Source organism: Periophthalmus magnuspinnatus, chromosome 13 (genome assembly GCF_009829125.3).
Source record: "Periophthalmus magnuspinnatus isolate fPerMag1 chromosome 13, fPerMag1.2.pri, whole genome shotgun sequence".
Taxonomy (NCBI): Eukaryota; Metazoa; Chordata; class Actinopteri; order Gobiiformes; family Gobiidae; genus Periophthalmus; species Periophthalmus magnuspinnatus.
In genome coordinates, this window is record NC_047138.1 from 9,821,919 (window position 1) to 9,840,428 (window position 18,510).

Below are 18,510 nucleotides of genomic sequence, written 5' to 3' on the forward strand. Positions count from 1 at the left end.
CAGAAAGTGTTCGGCGCAGATGAAATGTTTTATGGCAGAGTGAGGCGAGCAGACGGAGGCATGATTATGCAGCGCGTGAACATCCACATGAATCTTCTGCTCTTCAAAACTATTTCATACACATGTTTAATGAATTTCTCACCCTCATTATTATTACGTTTACTTTTCCACTGGAAGGCAACAAATTGGCAACAAATTCACCCAAATACACCAGCAGTGAGCAATAGCTTCAGCCCTAGGTATGTCAGGATTTGTTAATAAAACTGAGGTTGGAGATGATGATTAAGTCAGATTTAAAAAAAAAAAATGTCTATAGAAATTGACTCAGATGTGTATTCATTCACAAAAATACTCTCAATCCTAACTCAATTAGAAAGAAAATGTCAAATATGTGAAAGAAAAGAAAAAAATAGACTCCTGGTAAGACACTAGTCCATCTGGCAACGATAAATATATATCGCCCTTATCCGGACTCAAACTTGTACTTTGGTCTACATTCTCTTTGGATTAATAATAGTGTTTTGGGTTGTTATTCTCAATAGAATATCTTTTACTCCTGGCTTTAACGCTACGAAATGATCTGCATCCACACAAAAATAATAAACGATGTCCTTGCCACATCATTGGCCTTTTTTGAAACAGTCATAAAAAGTAGTAGTCTCTGTTTAGCTAAAAACATTGTGACACCTCACTAAAGTTCTGTATAAAATAACTTTAATAATCTCACGATGCCATTCCTAACAGTAGAAAATGGCTCAGTTAATATGCGGCTGTTTGAATTTCACTACCTTTATTTAATGTTCCAATGCAAAACACTTTGTTCATTTGCATTTTCCACATCTTGTTTTCATTTTAGTGAAACATAAACTGCAACATTAAACGGGCGTGTTGGATGTGGTTACGGAAGGTACCTTTGGATTAGTTTAATTTTCCATATTCAAATGCGACTTTATTTGTTTCTGGGAAGTCATTAGGCATTCTGTTCTAGGTGCGTGCCGCTTACTGCAAACTTGGAGGAAAACATATTACTTTTTAAGAATAAAATAGCCTTGTTAAGGAGTATATATTTTCATGACAAGGGCGGTGAAATAATGTAGCAAGCTCTCCATTTAATTTATCTTCATATAGGGCCCAAGAGTTAGATTTCCGGTGCCAAGTGCTATGCTATAGTGACTGCAATAGGTTTAAACAGCCATGTTTTATTCCTGCCACACCAGCCGTGCTTCAAAGTAATTGTTAGTATGAATTAGATTAGTGCGGGTCATTTTTCCCCCTAACTCACACACACAGGAATAGCTGATAAACATTTAGACACCTGTCGGCTCCAATCTCACGTTCCAGGCCTCAGCCACACATGGAAGTCTGGAGTTGTTTTAAACTTCTAATGGACTCCTAATTTTGTGCAGATTGCAATGTTACCGTCTTAACTAACGCACATTCATCTTCTGTCTTTTCCTTCCTTTTCAATTTTTCTCTGCCCTCGCAGGCCTCTCCCAGTCTTATTTTGTTCACTTCATAAAACATAATCAGAGATGCCCTCACCTGTTGCCCCTGTCATTCAGTAGCAATAGACATTATGAGGTTTAAACATTATCTAACATTTTGCTAAACTGTATCAATACATCTCCATTGACATCATCTGCTTGCTCGCTTTTTGTATTATATTTCTTTTTTGACTGGACAATGAATTCATTTTTCAGATTTTTATACTGGATGCCCTTCCTGTTTCAACAGCCACTGTGACTAGATTTGTGTGAAGGGGTGATGTTTGTAGTACTTGCTGATGGGTTAATGCCATCCAACTGTTGCCCCACCTTTGCCCGACCTTTGCCCTTATGTGAGTAGTATTGTCACGATAACTGATTACATTTTAAAACTATTCAAGCCTCAACTCTTGTCTTTACAATTTTCTTCAGCATCAGCACTTGTTCAATTGAATATCTAGTTTGGATACTAGTTTTCGTGTTGTTAGTAACAACAACATTACAGCATATCTGTTACGTAAATTTTCCATATAGCAAGAAATATCAGGATTTGTCATTTACCCGTCTTATTCATCACATTAGGCATATTTGGAAGAATCTTAGAAACATAACTTCTGCTCTACAGATGACTACAAGTGATTTCTCCAAATGTTGTCTTCATATCATACCCGTTCTATAATCATTGCCCGCCCCACACCTCCCTGCTCTCCACTGGAAGTAGATAGACTAGTGACGGGTTATAAACAGTCTATTAATCTTGTCTCACTCATTTATTTCTCCCTAATTAGTCAACTTAGCACCAGGCCAGCTCTGGGCACCGCGCTCCTCCCAACAGTGGGCTCTTCTCCCAGCCCAGAAACTTGTTTAAGAAGAAATAAATATCACCAAGTCCATTGCTTTCATCTGCTTGTGCTGGAAAGTGGGGAATGTCTGCGGCAGAATTAATGTCCATTTAATTTCTCTTCTTTCTTCTGCTCATATATTTGCATTCTTCAGGTATTTCTTGTCTCTCGCTCACTCACTCTTGCGGCCTAATAAACACACACAGAACAGAACTGCCCTTTTTCGTGGCTACTACATCTGCACAACACATGTTCCATTTGGGTACGTTTGTGAGAATGTCTCCACACCATAAATTAGCTTAAAAGAGAGATGTCCAAGCGTGTATTTGGCGATGGTGAAAGTAAAGGTTTTTTTTTTCAGTTTTTTTTTTTGAGCATTTTGAACATTATCCCTTGTTACAAAAGGCTAATCTGTCCCTCAGCTTGATTCATGTCTTTTTAGGAGCGGAGGACAAAGTACAAGGTGAGCCTGGCCCCAAGACTTCAGAGTGCAGATTGATGTGATCAGCTCTGTTCATTCTCAAAATAAAGCCAATTTGATGTGTGGCTTTATGAAATAGTGTTTTTGGCCAAAGTTTATACTCTCGCTCCAGAAGTGTCTCAAGACTCTGATGGAAGCATACCAGAGAGGTTACAAAAGCAAGAGATCTAGTAGAAAACATGCATTTTGTTGTTTTTATTATGTATGTTACAAAATACGCCATATCATTTGTTTTATATGTTACTTAATTACTCTAATAAAAGTGCACTATTGTAATGCAGGGTTTATCTATTTGGCAAAAAATAATTTAATAAATAAATTAAGGTGCACACATAGATTTGGTGAACTCCTGATCTAGGCTACTATAGATATCAAATAATCTGACTTCCAATAACAGTAAACTATTAGACATTATCAGGTAGCTGCTATGACCTTTGACCATCAAGATGTACCTGTACTAACAATGATGGCATGTTAGAAAAAAGTGAAGAAAACTGACGCCGCCACAGAGCGGATTGTCAGCTGGACCCTAATCCATGGCATGTTTGACAAGTGCAGACATAAAGCAGATGACACTGTATCTCTGTGCTGGGGGGGCGTGTCGTTATGATCAGGCCTAATCGGTGGGATCAGCCTCAGTGAATAGGCTGGATTGTTCTGAATTGGCCAGGGTATGTGCTCCTGTGATAGAGAGCAAGGGTTTAAATCCTGTAGCCCGCATTGTTGTGCTTTCTATACAATCTGGCTTTCCTCCACACACACGCTCACACACGCAAACACACACACGCGCACACACAGACACTAGTCATAAGAGCTGGGATGAACATAGATGATAACTGTATAATCCCCACACTCACACCATTAAACCCAGTGGATTACAGCTTGGGGAATTACAGCAGGGATTTCTGTTTTTTTTTTTTTTTTTTTTGGTGGTACATTTTACTTTTTTCTCCTTTCCTCCTCTGCGTTTTTGCTGCCCTCGCTTGTCAACATCTCCACTTGGCCCGCACCGCCAATCCCCAAAGCTTTGATGAGGCAGTGTCAGCTTTTTTGTTTTTTGGCCGAGCTCAAACGGGTCTTTGAAAAGAACTGGTAGCAAAAGATGACGGAGAACAACCATTTTGTGAAATATTGAGAAATAATCTTGAACCTTACTTGCTTTTTGAATCAGTCTTTATCTCCTAAACAGGGCCTGTGCCAGTTGGGGGGCTTGCCTGTGATGACTTATATTTTAGATAATCTGATAGGAAAAAGGGTCTTCACAATCATTTCATAACATCCTCTGAATCCTCCTAAAAATGGTGGCCAACTACTTATTTTCGTCCTCATTCCCTCAAAGAGCGCAGTTTAAACAATGTTGCTGTAAGCTCATTCTACTAATATCCTCTGCTTATTTCTATGTAATATAAGCCCTGGATTTGCTCGTGTAAGTAGATTGGAGCACAATGTAAGTACAAGTAGAGAGGAAGCAGCTAACTTTGTGCTAAGTGGCAGCCTGCTGTAGATTTAGCAAAGATGTGTTTACTGTACACATTTCATCTCTGGCTAGAGCTACAGAATAAAATAACTTGGCCGGTGTATTTGTTTGTGTTCTCAATGGAAAAGACAGAAATATGATGGTTTTCATTACTTGTTGCACATTGTTTGCTGTTTAATCCTCTTTTTAAATCATACCAATGGCATATGGCTTTTCAAGTTAAACCGTGGCCTGCATTTGGCAGTTTTCTTCTGATGAGTATTTACAATGTGTTACAATGAAAACTTGTGTTGTTTACTACTGCATGTTGATCACTACTGGCAAGCAGACCATCTAAAACATGATGATAGTGAATGTTCATATTCAGGGCCAAAATAAAATAAGCAGTGTCTAATTGTTCTAATAGTGAATCCTCAGGGTTTGGTCAAACAGTTGTTGTCTTAACAGACTTAAGCGGAACATTCTGGCTTTTATTTCGCATTACATAGTTGCTGCTCCAGGTCTCTAAATGGTTATCTGGGTCTCTTCTGTGGATATTTGTGAAATTAATTAGCAAGCTTTGAACATTTTTGCATTTTTCAAGTTGAGACAAACAGAATTCTTTCTTTGCATATTAGTGCTTTTGCAAAAACATTACATTAACAGCTGGACTGATTTTATATTTGTCTTCTTTTCCATTTACAATAATGTGTGAGCCAACTTAAAGCAGTCCCTCTGTAGCCGGCTGGAGGTCCTTCGGGGCTGGGGTTGTGGCGGCTGGAGCAGAGAACAGATTTTGGTGAGACAGGGGAGCAGATTACGGCGGTCTCGGGGCACCAATAGCCCCATGAACCAGCAGGGGCCCCTTTCTTTTATTCATTCTCCCAGCGGACCCTTCTACAGGTCTTGGACATGAGGCCTCACATAGGGCTGAATTTAAGATCATTTCAGTTTTCATCCATGTAAGGTATAAATCCAAAACTCATTTGAAAAGTGGATAGTTTCAGTTTAGTTTCAGATGACCAGCTTTAGGTGATTTTATGATGGGTTAAATTGTGCAGTAGATCCATAATGAGCTTGTGTCCAGTAGTTTTAATCCTGTCTGCGCTGTGCCTGTGAAACCCTGCTAAGCCAGTGCATTCACCATGATCCTCTTTTGAGCGGTAGTTTAATTTCCCATAATGCTGTTGATCAATGATTTCCTTTCAGCGCAGATGTAATTAGTGGTTTTAAGCCAGTTTGGAGCTTTCCCCTCTGTCTGTGTTTTGGTGGGGGCCGGACTTTATTATTGAAAGCTTTAGTGGAAGATCAATATGACCCATACAGAGTTACATGAGCATATGAGCACAGACTGGATCATTGTGTGTGTGTTTGCGCCCATTATGGGATTTGCACACGCACATCTATTATGCATTATCTATTAATTTATTCTGCCTGCACTGCTAACCTACCGATTAGTGCTGTTTTGATAGCAATGAAAAATAACATTCCCACCAATTAAAATCCCCAAACAATACTAGAACCAATGCATAATTTATGACTTAAATATATAGATATCTTATTAAGGAAAGGCTTGTTAATGTATTAAGTTGATGAAGTGGTTAGTCTGAATATGGTGGCCTGATTGCAGTTGGTCCAATGATTAATTAGATCTAAATTCAGTGTCTGAGGTCCTCAATGAAGTTTTAGTGCTGTTAGGTTTTACAAATGAGTTTAAAACATTCAATATATAACTTGTAGGAAACTTTTACTTTTTAGTTGGATTAACGTGATAAATTAGGAGTATTTCGGTAGATTTAAAAAAACAAAACAAATGTGTCTGAAAGTCAGTTACAGAGCCGTCACTTTAAAACACTTTAAGACAGCTCCCAGACATCGTAGCCTCTCATTTGAAGGGCAGGGTCAACAGTTTACCTAAAATTGCATCAAGTACCGCTATAAATGTTAGAGTCATATTTTTACATGTCAGCAGTAGAGTCATAATTCTGGAGTATTGAGACTGGTCCATTTTAATTATTTTTATCCCCACAAGGTAAGGATATCTCCAGAAAATACTTGCAGTTGAACAGTTTTCAGTTTGGAACTTCGTTATCATCATGTGAGTAAATATGTTTCTGAGCATTTTGACCCTACAGTGAAGCAAATGTCATTTTACCAAGGCATTGATCTAAGCCCTTTGAAGTGAGATATATTGCTGAAGTAAACGATAATATTGAAAACTAATTTATACCACTAGCACAAATACCCAAGAGCAGATTTATACCACAAAAACTATTCTGAGTATGATATTGTAAAAAAAAACAAAAAACAAAAAAAACATGACCTGCAATAAACATTTAGCAGAAAGAAACACTTTAATACTTAGTTTGCATCTGTAATGAGTCATAGTAAAGTAATTAATTCAACCTTTTAAATCTTATTGCATAGCCAAAAAATAACCCATTTGATACAGTGATTATCATGACAAGCCTACACTGAACTTTGTGGTGGACTTGACACACTGGGCTTTGTACACACACACGTGCACGCTCATTGGCTTGACATTCATGACTCGTGTTGTGCTCTGTGTTGCGTCTTGAAAGATGATTTTACAGTATACCATAGGTTCTAAAAGTCTTACAATTAACTTACCATAGCCACTAGTGTTCGTGGTAACTGAATAAACCTCCCTAATTCCAGTCTTTGTTTGTAGATAGTTATTACAGATATTAACCATAATCCAAGAAGTTATTTCTTTGCTGCTCACAAACCAATATGCTTTACAAAAGGACAGTCTCAGTTTTGGAGCTCCTTTTTTTACTTATTTAAAAATAGAAACGGCCAAGCTCATTATTTTGGCTCTCAATCAAACCGTTTTAAAGAATTTATTCAATTCCGTTTCATTTAAACCTCAGGGATAATGGAGTGTTGTCCTCCATCTTAAATTGGCCACGTCTTCTCCCTTCAGCACGTTCTGTGAGTGACCTTGTGTCCAGGACTGACCAGTGGATGCTGCTCTCTCATTTACCTGCGCTCTCTTTGAACTGTGCCCAACCTGCAGGGCTCCAGTGCGATTGTGTGGAAGGCCAGAGCTTGAAATTACACCATCAAACCTCCAGCCAGTGCCTGCCTGGGTAATCATTACTGAACAAGCCTCCACGTTTGAAGTGTGTCACTACTTAGAGAAATAACAATGCGGACGCCCTTTGACCTCGCCGGCCTCTTGATCTGCGTGTGTGTGTCGAGTCTTTTCTTTGGCCGGTAGCGCTTTAAAGTTGCTTACTGGTCTGGCTGCGGCCGGGGATCAGGCACAGCAGTGAGTGAGTTTCAAATGGTCCCAAAGTAAGCCTATATACAAACAAAACCCTGGGAATTAGGGGAACTAAGCCTGGCCTGCTCGCCTCCTCCTCGGTCAATGCCGGCGCACAGAGGAGGAGAGAGCAAAGCAGGGAGGCGGTCATTCTCCTGAAGAGCCTGTCTTTTTAATTGTGCTGAACAAAACAACAGGGGCTACAGTAATGGGGTTTTAAAGCGCGGTACATTTGGATAGATTGTGTAACGCCCTGTGTGGGTGTGATGCGGGGAACAGAGGAGGAGAGCGCGATGGAGAGAGCGCCATGACAGAGAGGCCGAGTGGGCGGCTTTGTGTGGCAAAGAACAAAAGGCGAAAAGTTGGCAAATGCAGACACCCATCGAAAAGCCTGGAACCAAACTGGTCGCCTAATTACTGACATGCTTTGTCAAGGAGCAGGGAACACAACAAAACCAGGATAAAGATTAATTTTATACCTCATCCTTCTCGCTGTCAGAAGCACAGAAACAAATCCGCTAAATTGAAAAAAAAAAAAAAAAAAATCAGGAAAGAAGATTGAGATAGAAGGGATCAGTCGAATAAAAGCAATCGGCGTGTAACATTAAAATGCTTGTAATGCTGCCAATCTCCTGTCTGTCCATTCTCTCGTAAGCATCTATAGGCCTTTTTCTAGTTTGGGAAAGGCGATGACTACTTGTGAAACAAAAGGCAGAGTTGGCCCAGAGTGTGCTTACCGCTGCTGCTGCCCTTGTTCACATTTTGAGGTCAGTTATAAATGAAACAGCAGTGTTGTGTGAGCTAAAGGTTGAGAGATGGGCCACGAGCGCAGGCTGCAGTTAGGAAGCGCAAAGGGCATGATCTTGAGTGGGCTGTGTTGCACCGATATCTCGTGGAATAATAAACAAAGAGATAAAAGAAGAGAATAGAAAGGTGGGGATGTGTAGTAAAAATATTCTGAGCAGTGATTTCTGAAGACATGACTAACATCTTGTGACATGTTTGTTCTGCACTGAGCTTTTTCCACTTTAGTATGTCATCTTCATCTTTCATTGCCCCTTTTTATTTCTCTGTTCAATTTTGACAAGTGTTTCAAAAATCACCCCAAACTACGCTGCTTTTTCTTTTTCCTTTTTTCTATTACCATGAGGGTTGAAGAGCGTACGCCGGCGATTTGGAGATAAAAGAGCTGGAATCATCCCGATTCCTGCCCTGCCACTGAGCCGCTCAAACTCCCTGACAAAGCTGTCAGACTTCATTTTAGCTCCAGCTGCCAGAGTAAACTTGCTCTGCCATTTACAATCAACAAGAGGCAGCACAAAGTCACGCTCCAGCCCATGTCAGAAACCGCTAACTGCTCCCCTTTTCACAAGCATTAAAAGTTTATCCTCTACCCTCCATCGTCTTGTTACGCTGTGTGTGTCTGTTGATTCTTCTGTCTTGTCTTTGTTCTGTGTGGAGACCATATTCAGCCTGTTCAATGTAGTTAGAGATGTTTATAACTGACATAAAGCATGCACAAACAAACATTACCAGCACAGAGTAGTCATCTCCAAGTTCAAAATCTGTTGACTTTTCTATTTGGAAAACCTAGCCACATGTTTAACCGGGAAATGACCTTAAAAATGTTTGCCTGTCCCAAGCATGGATAAATGGTTTAAAATATATGAATAATGTACGATTATTGTAAACTTCCAAAGAAGAAAAATAATATATATAAAATAAATATAAAAATCTGTTTTACAATATTTAGGCCAACTGCACACTAGAGGATTTTTAGTTTTGTTTTCCCCTTCCACAAGTTTATAGAGGTGTGACTGGAGTAGCTCTTCTCGTAAGATGGAGAATTACCTAATGTGCATGTTTTGGGTTGAAGGGGGAAACCGGAGCACCCAGAGGAAACCCACAGGGAGAAAACATGCAAAGTCAGCACAGAAGGGCCTGAGGGGCCAGGGAGTTAAACTGGAAGTGACGTGTGAGTGCCTGCCACTCAGTCGTAACTGAATCTCATTGACCCCACAGACATAGGAACACATAGACTATTTGTTGAGTTGAAGCTCCAAAACCTCAAATTATAAGATGCCAACATGTCTGATATTGGTGATCAATTTTACAACAGCCAGATTGTGCCAGACACCTGTCTGCACACTTACTGTCACATCTTAAAATCCTGGAAAATAAAAATAAAAAGTGTCTAGTGTGAAACCAGCTTAAAACATTCATCTAAAGAATGTGAATGTCAATATAGGATCACAATCTCAACAGATATTATTTCTAGTTGAACAAAATGTTTATTTAAACTCCTATTCCAAACAGCTGCATTATATGGTTTTAGACACTATTATGTGCCTTGAGGCGGGTTGTTGGTGTATTCATGTACCTTTGTCTGCCAGATCATATACTATGTTTAAATATGTGTACATCTTCTCAGTGTGTGCATAGCTGACGATGTGTGCGGACATTTGTGGGACAAAGCGTCAGGCTTTAGTCTGTCTTGCTTCTCTCCAGCTGAGCTGTCCTAGTTTGAACAGGGAAGCGTCTCCATTCTTTAGCGGGCCTTTTATCCTGAGAGAAGAGGGAAAACAGAGGTGAGGGAGTGCATTACCGCACACAGGAGAGCGTTTAGGTGTTCAAGTGCACTGTCAAAGTTTAAAGGCTAGGTTACATATATACAGTCAATAGGGCTGAACAATGTTGGAAACAGCTAATTATATTTTTTCCAATAAATGTGATTTGTTTTGTGGTATATAAATGGCATGCCACAGGTATGTGTGTTTTGTATATATAAACAGCATGCCACATGTATGTGTGTTTTGAATTTTGAATTGTATTTTCTAATATCCAGAGTTCTACATTGTTTAATTGTTGTGCATCCACAGCACAACAACACTTGGTGCCTTTATTTTTTGGTGACTGAATATTTTACTAACACCAGGTTAGCATTACAAAGACCAGACACAGTGCACCTCTCTGGCTCAGCCCAATCTGCTGCAGCTCGTCCCGTCTCAGCGTGGCCCGGCGTGGTTTGGACCAGTGCACACTGTCCACATTATCTGTGTGCCGGCATGTTCATTTTCAAGTCAAAGGGGCAGCTCCCTTTTCATCACGGTGGAATATTCAGCGCGCTGCAGATGTTCATGAATAATGTCTGTGGCCAAACCCCTGGCTGGGGCGGGGGGAGGATGGGTGAGGGGGAGAGGGGTGGGGGGTGTTGGTGGTAAGGCCAGATGAATTACACGTAGGGGGGATCTGACAGGCGGCGTGGAGCTTTGTGATCATTCCAAAGTTCTAATAATCTCTCTCACCTTCTCCATCTCCCCAGTAATGAAAGAGAATAGGTGATTGCACCCCGGGCTATGTTCCCCACGTAATGACTCCTCCAAAGGCACCGAGCCGCCAAGGAAAAATGAACTTTGAATGAGTGGTGAATTGGCTCTGACAGAGTGATAGACCGTGACACATATTCTGTAGCAAAACAGACGTAGTGCTAATTGATTATCAATATTTTAAGCAAAATGATGAAAATAAGCATTAAGGGATGAGAACAAGGGAAGCTAGTCTGGAGCATACACCGTTACCTTGGAGAGAGAGGGGGGGATTCTCATCTGTCCAATCTTCCTGGTTCTCTCTCCGCTCTCGGCACAGTCCACCCCTGCTTCACTGGTGCCATTCACGGCCTGCCCTCTGCCACGTTGAGCCTCTGTGTCCACTTTCATTTCTAGATCATTTCTTGTGTGCAGAAATTTTGGCGCTAATTGCCAAATATGTCCCTGAACTTGATTATTAATTTTGTATCACTATACCTTATTTATTTCAGTGCTTTTATCTCACGGTTCTGTCAGACCTTGTGTTCTGTGGCATCAACCTTGTCTTACATGTTAAATAAGCTTGAATCCCCTGTTTGTCCTCCACCAAAAAAAAAAAAAAAATCACTTATTTAGTTTTAGTATTTGCACATTTCATGTTTGTACAATGTGAAACTTGTAATAATCAATATACATTTCAGTATAAAAAGAACCACATCTGAAAAATAAAAATGAAATTTCAAAAATGTAAATGCGCTGTGTGGCCCGATGAACAAGAGCAAGATTGTTCCATGTTTTATAGAATTGTGTTTGGACACTGACAGATATATAAACTTTGTTCTCTGGACCACCAACTCTTTCTTTCTGCAGTGCGTGTTAGTTCTGTAATGTAGTCTGTTGTGTTGGTCTCTATAGATTCTGCTCTCTCCTGGCTTCTTTCTCTGAGTGACCGCCCTTCTGAACCCTCCTTGTGTCAGCTCTGCGATTAGCGGCCCCAGTTTACCTTTCATGTGTGGGGGTCCTGATAGACTTAGTCCCCCTCACAGCACCACCAGTCACCAACATCACACATGAAACAGTGCTGAGCCTCAACAATGGCCTACAGCAGGGGAACCACAGTCTTTTCTGTCCCATTCAGCTGCACTCATTGCATTCATACATCAAGACGTGAGTGCATACAACAGACCCACAATTATTCATACCCCAAAAAAATTTTTTTTTTAATCTTTTTCCTAATAAGGAGTCCTCAAAGTGTCTGCAAAACACTATTTATTGTGATTTGACAAATTTTTTAATGTCAAATTATTCATTTTCTTGATCAAATTGTACTTTTTATGAGTGTAAATAATCTTAACTTGTAAAGCATTCCAAACATCTATAGGTTGACCTACATCTGAGCCAACCCGCAGTTTGATAGTGCATACTGTTATTGTGTTCTTGGGCAAGACACATTGCTATGTACAAATGTTGGAGAGGTTGTTCATGCACCTACGATCAAGTTTTAGCTTCCTGTTACATGCAACATTTCAAGGACTTTTTCCCCATTCAAAAGATATAATATTTTGTTTTAAATTGTTGATCACCCTGGCAAAAGTCCTAGATTCAAATCATTCCGAATCCCATGGCTTGTAGCATTTTTTAAGCTATCCAAGTATAATAAATATAAATCTAAGACCATTATTATTATTATTATTATTATTATTATTATTATTATTATTATTATTATTATTATGACCCAACCATTGTCTTGGTTACAGGCACTCAAAAAATTGAAGAACAAACTTTCATATTGGATCAAATGAATGCCATCATGTGAACACATAAATCTGGCATTGGTGTGTTGGAAAAGAAACACGATCCCAAAAGTCAAACATAGTGATTATATGGTTATTGGTTTTATTTACTGATTTCTGTATACTGAATTTGCTGATTTGTGTGCCTGATGGGTTTTAAGTAAAAGGACATTAGAGTAAAAAAGATTTGAAGAGATAACAGCACGTGGAGACATGACAGGGTTGAGAGTAAGGGTGAGATGTCATTCAGGGGCCCCAGGATGCTTAATATTTTACCATGTGATCCTTGCATTATGGATTGGCTCTGATTGCCCTTGCTAGACCTCTGCTACATACAGTCTCATCTCAAGTTTTCATCTCTTAACTTCCTCTGAACATCTTTATCATAGCCAGTCAGTCCAGTCAAATATGTGACATGTACTGTACTTTCCAAAATCACCAAACTCTTTCCTTTGAACATTTATAGAAATAATAATTACCATGAGATGAGAGCGCAACCTTTTTTTTCAGTGTGAGGTTGAAACTATAAGCACTCTTCAATCTAAACTGTAATTTCAACATCAGAATTTTATTCTTAACCAATTATTGATATTTGCTGATTGATATTTCCTCTATTCATCTCTTCTAATAACGTTTGACTCCAGTCTACGGCTCAAAAATTGTCTAAGTTTGTATAGACTATGGCAAAGCATTTGATGAGGCTTATTTGCAGGTTGAACTCTGTATGACCCAGTGGCTGAAGTGAGAGGCTTTGGGCAGATTCCCTCAGCGTGTATGACCTCAGGTGTGCTGTGTTCACATGTGCTGCTCCAGCCCTGTGGCACACAGCACTCTTCGGGGTAATCTCCCTCTGTGAAGGGCCTGTCCACTGGAGGCCTCTGCCCCTCCTCTCTACACACACCCCTCTGCTAACCCAGGACCTATGTATGACCATAAAGCACTGGGGGACTTCTGGGCTGGACTTGTGTTTAGAGGGCATGTTTAGGTGTTGAGCTAAACCACACGCAAACTGTATAGATACAGTCAAGATCCCAATAATAACATTGGTAAATGGTAAACTTTTTTCTTTGAAAAATATTTTGGACAAATTTAATTTTATTCACCAAGCTTCTATCAGAAGCTTCAGGAACTATACCTGAGTAGCTCTGCCGTGTTTACATAGTTGTAGAGATAACCATACATTGTCAGTGCTTGGAGTATAGTGTTCTTTCTATTGTAGTGGCGTCATCACTTTCCCCAATGTGTATTAATATGCTCATTTTACACAAACTACAGGCGATTTAATCAGATGCCCTGATGGAACCATATTCATTAATGTTAGTTTGAGATGGACACGGTCAGAATGCTTTGTAAGGACTTCAAATCGTAGCATTGACTTGGCAGTGAGATACTATGAAAGAAAATATTTATTACAAACAACTTTTGTCAAAATGAACCACACTAAACTTTCTGAACTTTCCCTGTGCAGTTGTAATGTCCAACTACCCCCATGTGTCAATGTGCAAGTTTCTCTCTGAGACTAATTTGCAAAATCCACTGAGTGTCCCGACTGGGCAGTGTCCTATTTAGGAATAATAATGGCCTCACCCAGTTATTGTCCAGCACTGGCACAGAGCTGAAATTAGGCAAAAACAAGACCAGTGGAGATGGACCTGGCTTGTGTTAGACCAACCCAAGTAGAACCCAGTGTGTGGGACGCATTCTCAGGCTCATTTGAGACCCCTCATTGTTTGCATACAACTGTGGTGGGGTTTTCCTACTGCTACATCAATAATACCAAATATTGTAAGACAGAAAAAAGTTCTTGTTATTGAATAATTATTGATCTGGTGGATCTCTCTGATCTGGTCACTTGGTAAACATTGCATAGTCAACAATGTCATTTGAATCAGATGTATGATGATCCAGATCCATCAAGTTGAGCCTCAAGGAATTCACTGTGCAGTTTTGACGGAAAGATTTTTTTTTTCTTTCATCGTTCTTATGCATTAATACACTTAACACATTTATCTAAATACGCCATTTTTATTTATGTACCACTGGCTTCAGTCTCAGCACAAGCTAAAGTTAAACTGTGTTCCACTTTCTTCCAAAATATTCTTAATACTTAATTCTGCCACCTGACTTACTAATATAAATGCACACAGCAGTCAATACTTGGGATTTCTGTGTAGTGTGCCATCTAGTGACAGCATCAGGTAATTGACTAGTATGGCCATGTCTTTCACTGTACAGTATAAGACATTTTGCTTGCAGCTAAAATAATATTAAACACCTTTTCATTAAACAATATAATTAAATAGACATACTTGCAAGTATACTTCAGTCAGATTCAACTAATTTAAGGAATCATAATGTGCCGTCATGCCTTGCTTTTTCACTATATCCTCAATTTTGATCATGATAATTCAGATGTTTTTTGAACATTCAAAGACACTTGAAGAAAAATACAACTATAAAAACCAAAAAGTTTAAAGCCCTAACAAAACAAAAACATTTGACTGTCACATGTTTGTTACATCTGCAACTGGGGTTAATATTTGGAGTACTTCATTGCTTTATGTCAGCTTACTGTATATATGCAGTGGTAATAAAATATCATATAACTGATTAACGTCAGTGTTAATAGTTAATGCATGAGTCTGAGTCTTGCGTAAGGCCTGACCTCTGACCTTCGGCCTTTGTGTTACTGCTTTTACTTCCTCTTTGCATCCTTATTACATGTTTGTCCTTCGGTCTGTCGGTCCTCTCTTCTTTGTGTTTATTGTCTTCTCGGTCCCTCTGGTATTCTAGCTGGCGAGGCTCACTGTAAAGTGTTGCGTAGATTAGAAAGGACGTTTTTCCAATGGCGCTGTGCTGCCTCTAATATTCTGTTTGTCGTCGGGTGTGAGGCTGATTTATCACGCCTCTTCTCCTGCTGACATCCAGATTCACTTTGATTGGCATGGCAGGAATGACACCCACCACCAGCAGCACTGACGCTTTGCATGCACAAACTAAACAGCACCAGTGAAGCATAGTCTTCTGCTCAGGCAGGTATAGACTGAAAAGGAGTATGCCTATTACGCCAACTCATAAGCACTTGTGTTTTGACTTGCTGACTTGCGCTTGCATATCCAAACCATTATAGTACTTCTAAAGCAAAAAGCCAACCATCTTAAGTGGTTAAGGATCTGCTGACCTCTGGCCTTGGCATGATTCTTTGGGAGTCTTGCATGCAATTTCCTGAGCGACGTGGGCAGAGTGCTTCTCTTATGTTGTTCTCCTACTTCATGAACTCTATAATATAATAGCCCTTCTAACTGTATGCGGCCTTAGGCTCCAGCTAAGGCTTTCTTCTGTTGAATAACACCTCTGTGTCTTCTTCACACCCTCCGTCCTTCCCTCCTCCCTCGGATCCCTCCTTAATAACTCTATAACTCACCTCAGCCTTAGATTTAATTGCTTATCTGTGTGTAAACGTATTAACCCTGTGCTGTATCTGTTTTTCTGCAGTCCCGGGGGCCCGACAAGCCTCTCCGACTGCCGTGCCTTACATCCAATGAATAGTCCTTCTCTGAGCGGTAATAGGGAATCAGCATCGTAGCAGCAAGCATTGGCAGCGTGTAAGAGATAAATCAGATTGGGGGTCTTGCTTTGCCAGTTTATTGAATCTAAATTGCGTGCGCGCCTGGCCCCCGCCGGCCCTACACAGCCCATCCATCTCCCGACTGATAATGGAGCGGGCCCGATTCCACCTGGTGGGAGCATTATTACATTTCCCCTCTAACGAGACCCAGCTAATCCTGCCAAGGGAGGAGGACAGGAGACAAGAGTACCAAAGAGAGGCTGGAGAAGAGTGATCCATGCTGAAGAATAGGACATTGAGTGACATCCCGCTATGGGCTTCTCCTCTCTCTGTAACTTCTCCTCTTTCAGTAGTTCAGTATTAAACATTTTCTATCTAGTGGCCCCAGCTCTGCGTGGCCCCAGGGTCCCTGAGTTGCAATTACGCTCCTAATCACAATGCCATTTGGCTGACACTCCCCGCCCCTCTGCACTGCCATCCGCGCTCTCTGCCTCCACCCTGCAGCCAAGAGTTAGCCCAGCCTAAATGAAGTGAAAGGCCTCTCTCGCCAATACCCGGACCTTTATTACTGCTTTAATAAAAGTCCATCACAAAATTATCCTACAATGAACTGAACTGATGTTGCCTCACAATATACTTTTAGTACGCTTTTTTGCCCTTGGCTGTAGATGGGATACAAAACTGCAAATTTTCAACATGCCTCAAGTATATTGCAAGTTAAGAGTTGGTTTGTGTGGCAATGTTTTTTTTTACCTGCAAAAGTTAAACATATTATCATTTTACCCACATTTGATTAGAGAAATAAAAAACATGTATTGTTGGCATTACATAGTGATATGCAGTGTGGATAATATACATTTTAATTCCTTCAAAGTCTGCCCAAGCACGATGGTAATTCTTTGTTACCCTACTCTTACTTTGTTATGCATTTTTCTAATTGATGTAATTAAAGTGCATCCCTCGCTCAGTGCTGGGGCCTTTCCTTTCATTGTTGTGAGGGGGCAGCCGGAGCGCTGTGAGGCAGTGCTGATGAGAGATGGATAAACAGTTTGATTTGCTGCTATCGGCCCCAGGCACTGTGTAGAGGAGAGACGCGCTAGAGGAGGAAGAGGTAACGCATCAGATCAGGGAGAGGGCAAAACAGAGGAAAAGACGAGAGGAGCAGGTGGGGGAGGGATGGAGAGATTGAGGTTGAATATGAACATGCAAACAAAAATGGCGACATATCACTACTGCACGCTTTTCTTCTTCAGTCTTTATTTTGGCTCGCCTGTTTTTGTTTGACTGTATAGCCCCTAACTATTCTTCAGTCGTCTTTTCTTCCATCAAGAGCACAAACACAACTCCTCTCCTACCATCCCGCGAGCCGCCCCAAGCAAAGACTGAGACACTGATTTTATGCACACGCTCAAAAACACATAAATGCAGGGAAAATAGTGCTATGTAAAAAGTTAAGAGCTTTTTCTTCGAGACCAGTCCGGTGTGTATTTTTATAGTGTAGGTTTGACGATTCCCACACACAGTTGAGCTGAGCAGAGGGAGGTAGACCAGGGTGCACTCATCCATGTGAAGTCATTGTTGGTAAAGATGCGGAACCTCCAGACTTAACCAGGCGGAACAGCAGTGTGACGGCTGCTTTGTCTACACCAATTACCAGAACAATAATGGCCATGCTGTCATAGGGAGATGAGCGTAACCTGTGGCCTTCTACATGCATACACACACCAGATATGTTATAGGTACAATCTCATTAGGTCACAAAACGTCAATCACACAACATGCTGGAATGACATTGCTGTAAGTGTAACTTTTTATTAACAAAATGGGTGGAAATATTTTTATCATAAAAGAAAAAAACATATGCGCTTATAGAGAAAATGAATTTTACTTCATGATGAAATTGCATTTAATTGACTTTGTTTGACATGGACAGTGTATTTTTTATTCATTATTCAAGTGTAAATTTGTGAAAAAAAAATCATTTGTTATGCTGGTGTTTGTTTTTGTCAAATGAATCAGCCCCTTTCTCAATGTTAGCAGCATTTTTGAAGACTGTGAAAGTGAAATATTGTAGTGCTCTTGTTTGGAGTAACATACCACATACTGTATTCTTTGTACAGTGCAGACTGGTGCATACATCACTAGCAGCTCTGCAAACCAAATCCCGACACCCACATTTCTGCCCTAACAAACATACTTGCACGTGCACGCGAACACTTACACCCACTCTTGTATATTGTATTAACTTTCCCCAAAACAAAACAACACTCCCATTCTCTTCCTCTCCCCCTC

The 18,510-nt window shown here is 40.3% G+C and overlaps 1 protein-coding gene across 3 annotated transcripts in view; it reads left to right on the forward strand.

Moving 5' to 3' along the window:
• Nucleotides 1-18,510, forward strand: part of rsrc1 (arginine/serine-rich coiled-coil 1) — a 100,072-nt gene that overhangs the window by 62,515 nt on the left and 19,047 nt on the right. The gene's annotated exons all lie outside the window — the stretch shown is intronic.